We start from the raw sequence: 8,007 nt of genomic DNA on the forward strand, positions 1-8,007 counted from the left end.
TTCCATCGTATTGGAATGAAGTATTCCCTCCAATCACTTCCAACCCAGCTCCTTCCATTGCTTCCCACCATTATACAGTCCTCCCACTTCGCACTCTCTAAGGCTGCATTCTGAAAATTAAAGGGAATATGTGATATTTATCTTTCTCAGTCAAGGTTATTTCAGGTAATAGGATGATTTCTAATCTCATACACATTCCTGCAAGTGAAATAATTTCATTAAACACCATAGAGATTTCCGTATTGTCTGCACTAATTTACATATCAAACATAGGTGTACAAGGATTCCGTTTTTACCTGCATCCTCACCACCAATGACTTTGACACCTTTCCTTCCCTTTCTATTTTCTGAGAAAGTTTGAGAAGCATTAGTATAATTTCTTTAAAGATATGATAGAATCCAGCAGTGAATCAATCTGGTACTTGTTTTTTTTTTCTTCATTGGGAGACACTTTTATTAGCAAGACAGAGGTTTGAACTCAGGACCTTGCCTTTGCTAGGCAAGACCTCTATAGCTCCAACCCTTTTTGCTTTAGTTACTTTTGATATAGGGGCTCATATTTATGTCCAAGATGGCCTGGTCCACGATTACCATATTTACAATTCCCTTCTAGCTTAGAATGAGAATCACATGCCATCACACTGAGCATATTTATTGGTTGAGATGTAGTCTCTCTAACTTTTTAGCCCAACTGTCTGTGGACCATGATCCTTCTGAGCTCTATCTCTCAAGTAGCAAGCATTATAAGTATGAGTCACCACCCCAGTGGGAAAGTCTTTATTACTTCTTAAATTTCATTGCTTGTTATTGATCAGTCTAGGCAGTTTATGTCCTCCCTGTCAATTTTATTAAGTCATATGTATTAAGTAGCTTACCAATTTCCTTCTAAATTTTCCCTCATTAGAACATAAGTTTTTGAGATATGCCCTAAAATACCTCCAAATTCCTTGTTGTTTCTTATAATCCCTTATCTCATGTATGATTCTTGATTTTTGGTCTTCTTTCTTTGTTTTGGTGAGGTTTCTGAGGGTTTTTCCATTTTGTTAATCTTTTCAAAGAACCAAGTGTTTGTTTCATTGCCTTAGTCTTTATTACTTCTTTTCAGCTACTGCTTTTGGGTTTGGCTTGTTCTTATTTTACTAGGGATGAAGGTTCATCATTACAATAATTTTGGTGACCTCTCTGATTTTTTAATAAGGACACTTACAGGAATCACCTTTCATCTTAGCCCTCCCTTAACTGTCTCCCAAACTTTCAAGTAAATTGTGTTTTAATTTCATTTGGCTTTAGGACCGTTTTAATATACCCTATTTCATGGATGACTCACTTATTACTCTAGAGTAAACTGTTCAGTTTCCATGTATTTAAATATATTATGTACTTTCTCATTGTGGTTTGATTCCAATTTAATTGTGGTTTGATAAAATATATCATTTCAGTTTATTTGTGTTTGTTAAGACTTGCTTTATGTCTTAAGATCCAGTATAATTGAGGGAAATTTCCATGAACTCCTGAGAAGCATGTGTGTTCTGGGAATACTGGGTGAAATATTCTGTAATTAGCTCTTAGGCCCTCTTGACTGATAGTGTGGTTTAATTCCAAAGTTTCCTGGTTGATTGTATTTTTGATGACCTATTAGTAAGAGTGAGGTATTAAAGTCATCTACTAATATTGTTTATGGATATATCTGTGTTTCTATGTCCAGAAGTATTGCTTTATAATGTTTGGTGAGATGTCATTCAGTTTGTATATATTCACAATTGTTATTTCCAACTCCTAGATCATCGCTTTTATCAATGTGAAGTGACATTCCTTGTCTCTTCTGATTAAATTGGTTTGAAGTCTGCCTTTCCAGATTTGAATATATGTACTCCAGTGTGCTTTCAGTCTACATTGCTTAGAAAATATTTTTCCATCCTTTCTAACCTAAGCCTATGTTTTTCTTTGCCAGTGAGATAAATTAGTTTTTTATTGTTATTACTGTGATGCTGGGGGTATACTGTGACATTTACAAACGTTTTACAATATATCATAGCTGAATTCACCCCCACATCTATCTCCATTATCTTCCCTTCACCCATTGAGATATATTTCTTAAATGCAACAAATGATCAGTTCTTATTTTTTAATCTAGTCTCCCCGGTCTTTGTCCTTTGATTGGAAAATAGAGAAGATTAACATTCAGTTTTATTATTAAAAGATATGTAGTAATTCCTTCTTTTATTGGTTTTTTGGTGCTTGATTCTTTTTACTCCTCCTATGTTTTATTTTCTGTATTTTTATAGTTGTATTTATTTTCCTCTTCTGTATTAGTGTTTTTTTAACTGTCTTCTTCAGCAACTATTTAGTGGTCATGAATTGCTTTTGATTTGTTTATTAAGGAAAGTTTTTATTTCTCCTTCAATTATGTATGATAGTTTTGCTGGATACAGTAATCTAGGTAGGCAGTTATTTTTCCAGGGCTTTAAATGCATCATTCCATGCTCTCTTTACTTCTAATATTTGCTGAGAAATCTGTTCTTATTCAGAAGGGTTTGCCTTTGTAAGTGATTTAACACTTTGCTCTTGCAGATTTCAGTGTTCTTTCCCATTCTCTATACCTAATGTTTATTGTATGACCTAGTGAGATGCTTTTCAAATCTTACAGCTTAAAAACCTAAATGCCCTCAGTACTTGGATACCATCTCTTTCTCATGAATTTGAGAAATTTCCTGCTATTATTTTATTGAATAATATTCGAGTACTTTAGCTTTCCCCTGATCTCCTTCTTCTATGTGCATGATTCTTAGATTTTTTCTTTTAATGGTTTACCAGAATTCTTGCATGTTCTCTTCATGAATCTTTAGTTTTTTTCCATATATTCACCTGTATGTTCTAACAAATCTAACTTGCTTTCAAACCCTGATACTCTTTCTTCTTTTTGATCCGGTCCAACTGAACTTTTTATTTGATTTATTTAGCTTTTCATTTCAAACCTCTGAAATTAACCTTCTTTCGGAATCTATGAATCTACATTGAATTACTTTTTCATGACATGTATTGCATTTTTATTTCATTCAACTCATTGTGTTTTTTGGATGTCATTTAAGCATTTATTTATTTCCTCTTTAATTTCCTTGATCATTGTTATAATAATTTTTGAATTGTTTATCTGAGATTTCAATTCATTGTTGTTTATTACTGTGGAGTTTTCAGATTTAATTGAGTTCTGGCACCTGATTTCCCATATTTCCTGTGTTTCTGGCTTGATGTTTGCAATTCTGAGGTTAGGACTTTTTCTTTTGGACTGGGATTATAACTCAGGAACTTGGGCTGCTAGGCAGGTGCTCTGACATGAGAGCTGCACCTCAGGAGAGGCTAAGTCTTTAATTGAGAGTTTTATTCAGCCTTAATCTTTCATTTGATGTATTCTGAATGCTCAGGCAGGATGGTGTAGTGGCTTGGTTGACTTGCTAATTCTCACCACTGAGCCAGGTTTATGGCTCAGCAGACAAGCATTCTTCCATGTTCTCATGGAAGGGTATTGTGCTTCAGCCCAGCTAAGCTCAGAACAAGGGAAAGTAGCTGAAGTCTCTTGTAGAGAGGTTGATTTTCAGTTTCTGGGCTGTTTTAATATAAAGCTTTCTTTTTGGCTATTGGGACCTGCTACTGACCACAGAAAGCTTTACACACTTTCTGGGCAGGTTCCCTCTGGCAAAGGTCCCCTAGATTATGGCCCTCTGGCAAAGGTCCCCTAGATTATGGCTGCATTTGTTCATGCCCAGAGTGATGCCAGAATGTGTCAGAGAGTTTAGGGAACAAATAAATCACTGTGTTCTGCACTGACTGGGATAGGACTGAGGGGACAAAGCTCTCGCCTGTAAGGTTGCTTACAGACCCTTGAGAACAGTTTACTTTCATGTGTGTAAGAGGATGCCATGGAAGATTCAAAACTCAGAGGATCTGGACTTAGTACTGCCTGTAAGCAAACACACACATGTCTCAGTGCTTTGAGGTCCAACTCTAGTTCACCTCCTTGTGTTGAAGGAGACTATGAAATTCGTGTGAATTGGAGGGTCTGGGACCTAAGACTTAAGGACCTAAGAGTCCCTAAGACTCTTCTAGAAGGTAACACACAACAACGTGTGATTCATGGAGGTGGGCCTCAGTATTTTCAGATGTTGCCCAGGGTATTGCAGGCTGGTGTGAAGGGATCTTGCCTTCACTGGTAAAGAATTGACTCATGAGACAGCTGATTGACTTATGAGACAACAAGGTTGGCACATAAAATAGGATTTATTAGAGAAAGAAAAGACTGCACCTAGAGCAGTGCAGGAGAGCCAGAATCAGGTGAAGGCTGGTGACTTTTACAGATGCTTTAAATCTGGGTTAGGGTAAAGGTTAGGTGGGTTCTTCCCATTGCCATGGAATATTGCATGTGGGCTCTCTTTGATGAGCTTGTCTCTTTGCCCTTTATGGGGGGAAACAACTTTGAAATCACAGATTTATCAGTATCTCCTTCTCAGGGTGAAGAGCTCATAGTGCTCTCTATGGGTGATGGGATACTAACACACTCATTTGCTCTTCAGGTTCCCAGACCCAACAAGGGGTTCACCTCCCTGTTTTGTGGTAGAGGCTATGGAAATTGTGGTATTCGGCAATTATATGCTGGGGAGATTAGACCCACTTGACAGCAGATATACACCAGGAGGCATTTCTCAAAGATTGGCCTTTGTGCTTTCAGACTCTGATCAAAAGTTCATCTCATCTTTTAGAGATGCACTTCCCAGGAGATTGGCCTTTGTCCTCTCAGACTATGATCAGTATTGCATCTCTCTGAGTAAGGCAAGAAGTAGTAGATATAATGTAATTTCACAGAGTTGGGCTCAATACCCTCTGATGCACATAAAAGCCAACACAAACAGCCAGGCAGGATCTATAGTCTGAGTACAATGCAGCCACATGCTCAGGGTTTTGTTTATGCTACAACCCTCAGGCAAGTCTAGATCCTTGCCAGGGTGAGCCGAACCTCAGACAATTGAGCCCTTCAGGTGCCAGAGACATCACTGCTTCAAACTTTCTTTGGCACATCAGACTATCACATTCTCAGTGACCACCTCTTACAGCTGTTTCCTACCCAGATGCTTTGGCAGTGTGTACCAAAGCTCCCTGAGCCATGATTGCTCCATGTTCTTAAAACTGTATGCTACCAGAGTCTCAAACAATAGGCCCTCTCTCAAAATATAGTCTTGCTACAGTTCTCAGAGGTGAGGGGTGTGACAAAATCTCTTTCTTTACCAAGGCTCGCTTTCTATACTGGAGCACTCACTTTCACCAAAACCTAACAATGTGTATTAGGTTTTCAGGAATGTGGGATTATCCGGCATCTAGATTTGCCAGTCTGTCACCATGGCTGTCTTAATTACCCTGTGATTGCCATGTCACCTTCCAATACACCTCCCAGAGAACAGGAATGTGCTTGGAACTGTTTGGCACTTTTCTTTGTTGTCTTCATTCCCCCTGTCTGTTTTTCCATCCTGTAACTTTGCTCATGATTTCTAATGTTGTCGCTTCAAATTACAGTCTCATCATTGCTATCTGACTCTTCTAATTCCTGCAGTAAAATCAGAGAATGCTTCGAATCCACTGCCCTGTCCCTTACCCTTCTTGGAAATGTTAAAAACATGAATGAAATTTTATTTCTGTTCTCCTTTGGGGTCTGACTTGTACTCTTGCTTGGGACAGGAGATTTAACCTAAACAATCCAAGTGTAAAAATACTCTGAGCTAGGGTCAATGGTGACATTTTGAGATGTGGGTCATGTTGGTCCAATTGATCTGGTGTTTGGGATCCAGAGATCATTGTTCCTCATTGGAACATCTTTTGCAAGGCAGTACACAAACCTGATTTCCAAGTAGGCCTAAGGGTCTTTGATTCCCATTCATTCTCATGCATGCTTATAGAGCTGGTTCTGCAGTTTGTCAGTTGCTGTAGACACAATGGAATACTAAGGGGCTGGTCACTTCCTCAGTGCCTGTGTGAGGTCATTCTATCCCTTCTGGTTTTGCTGCTTTACCTGGTCACATATGTCTCAGATCTTCTGATGAGCCATCTGGCTGGCATAGAAATGCCTGATGATCATAAAAGAATTATTTGATTGTTCTCATCTGGAGTCTGGTACCTTAGAACTACCACATCAGCTGCTCTCAAATTCCACAACTAACTCATTCACCATATTTTGCTGTCTTTTCTGAAGATCTGGCCAGTTGCCAAGGCCAGCATCTTTATGTGGGTCTCCATCTTTATTTCCTCCCCTGTACAAAAAAAGTTCTCCTCTCAAGTTTGCCAGAGATTCTACCCTGAGACATGAATTGAGGATATGGGAGTCTGGTGATGATTACCTTTTGAACTTTGGACTCTTGTGCTTCAAGCAGAGTAATCTTGATGGAGGCCCTGGCAAGCCTCAGAGAGTGCTTTATGTGCCAATTCCTCTTGCCAATCATGGCACCTATTGCCTTGGCAGGAATAAACACCTGCAACATCTCCTGGTCTGGAGCCTGCATAAAAGAGAGGTAGGGAGCAGCATTGTTAACACTAAAGAATGATGATGGGGCTGCACTAGATTAGGCTGGAAAAGACCAAAGCAGCCAGGTTGAGACCAGGTACTAGGTGAGTCTTTAGGTTCATGATGGGCACACTGGTCTCATGGGTTTCCTAAATGTTTTTCATGATCCCTTGTTCAGACTTTTACCAGAACTTCATAACATCCTCCACCATGATGGCCCTCTCAAAGTTGTACAGAATAAGGTCCTGCAGTGAGTAGACAGTGATTTTCATCTTTGTACCCTGCTTCACATGCTCCAGGTTATGAGTTCCTTACCAATTAGATTTTCTGCCAAGTTTTTATAAGCCAGGATCTTCAAGGTCTACAGGATGTTCACCAGCCACTTTCATGTTCTTTGCCTCCTTATGCAAACTCTCTTAGATGATGTTAAATGTTAAGGAACAGCCCTGTGGTGTGGAGTGTGCACTGATGATCTTTTCAGATATACTGCATTCTCTTTCTTATGTATGTTTATCTTGGACTGGACCTGTTTTGTGATGTAACACCAGCTGTCCCACAAATCCATTTCTGCATGCCTCCTAACCCTGGTCATTGTCCCAGAGTTCAGCCCATGTTCTCTTTTATTTTCCCCCATTAAATCTATAATGAATTAATGTTTTATTTTGAATCATGAGGCAACAAAGGAACATTTTTAAATTGGCCATTTACTAGTCCAATATTCTTTCTTTTCTTTATAGTTAAAGTGCCAGTACATTCATTCTCTGTATCACAGCATCCCAGTCTCAGATGCAGTTCTGTGATCATGATCTTTCTCCTTTTCCTCTACTTCCTCATCCTCCTCCTCTTCTTCTCCTGCATCTACTCCTCTTTTTCTTACTTCTTTTTCCTCCTTCCTCTTCCTCTTTGTCCTCCCCCTCTTCCATCTTATCCTCCTCTTCCTCTATCCCTTTCTTCTATCAGTCCTCCTAGTCTTAATCCTCTGCTCTTCCACTTTCTCCTCCTCCTCAGCCTCCTCCTTTTCCTTTTGCTCCTCCTCATCATTTTTCTCCTCCTTCTCTTCCTTCTCTGGTTTTCCTCCCTGAGCTTTCTAAGCTATTATAATGTTGTGTGGCACTAAGAATGCAATGTTCGTTTCTTGAGCTTTGAAGGAAGTACCTGGTTCAAATCTTCTTATCTGATTCTTGGGGGACCTTGGCTAAGTTATTTAATGCTGCTGAGCTTCAGTTTCCATACCTGAAAATAAAATAATTATCTTGCAAGGTTATGAGTATTAAATACCAGTACAAAGATTCATAATCTAGTACCATACACACAGTAGGTACTCAATACAACTTAGCTCCTTGGCTTGAGTTCTCTTCAAATCATAGTCATCAATACAGTGACTTTATTCTTGTTATTCTTTTACATTAGCCTTTTCCCCTTTGAATATTTCTTGACAGCTGTGGTCATGTTGGACAACATGT

At 39.0% G+C, this 8,007-nt stretch overlaps 1 pseudogene; it reads right to left on the reverse strand.

Annotated features, from left to right (window-relative positions):
- Nucleotides 1-5,998: 5,998 nt before the first annotated feature.
- LOC141417258 (insulin-like growth factor 2 mRNA-binding protein 1) lies at nt 5,999-7,136 on the reverse strand (annotated as a pseudogene).
- Nucleotides 7,137-8,007: the final 871 nt, after the last annotated feature.

The sequence above is a fragment of the Castor canadensis genome, chromosome 15 (genome assembly GCF_047511655.1).
Source record: "Castor canadensis chromosome 15, mCasCan1.hap1v2, whole genome shotgun sequence".
Taxonomy (NCBI): domain Eukaryota; kingdom Metazoa; phylum Chordata; class Mammalia; order Rodentia; family Castoridae; genus Castor; species Castor canadensis.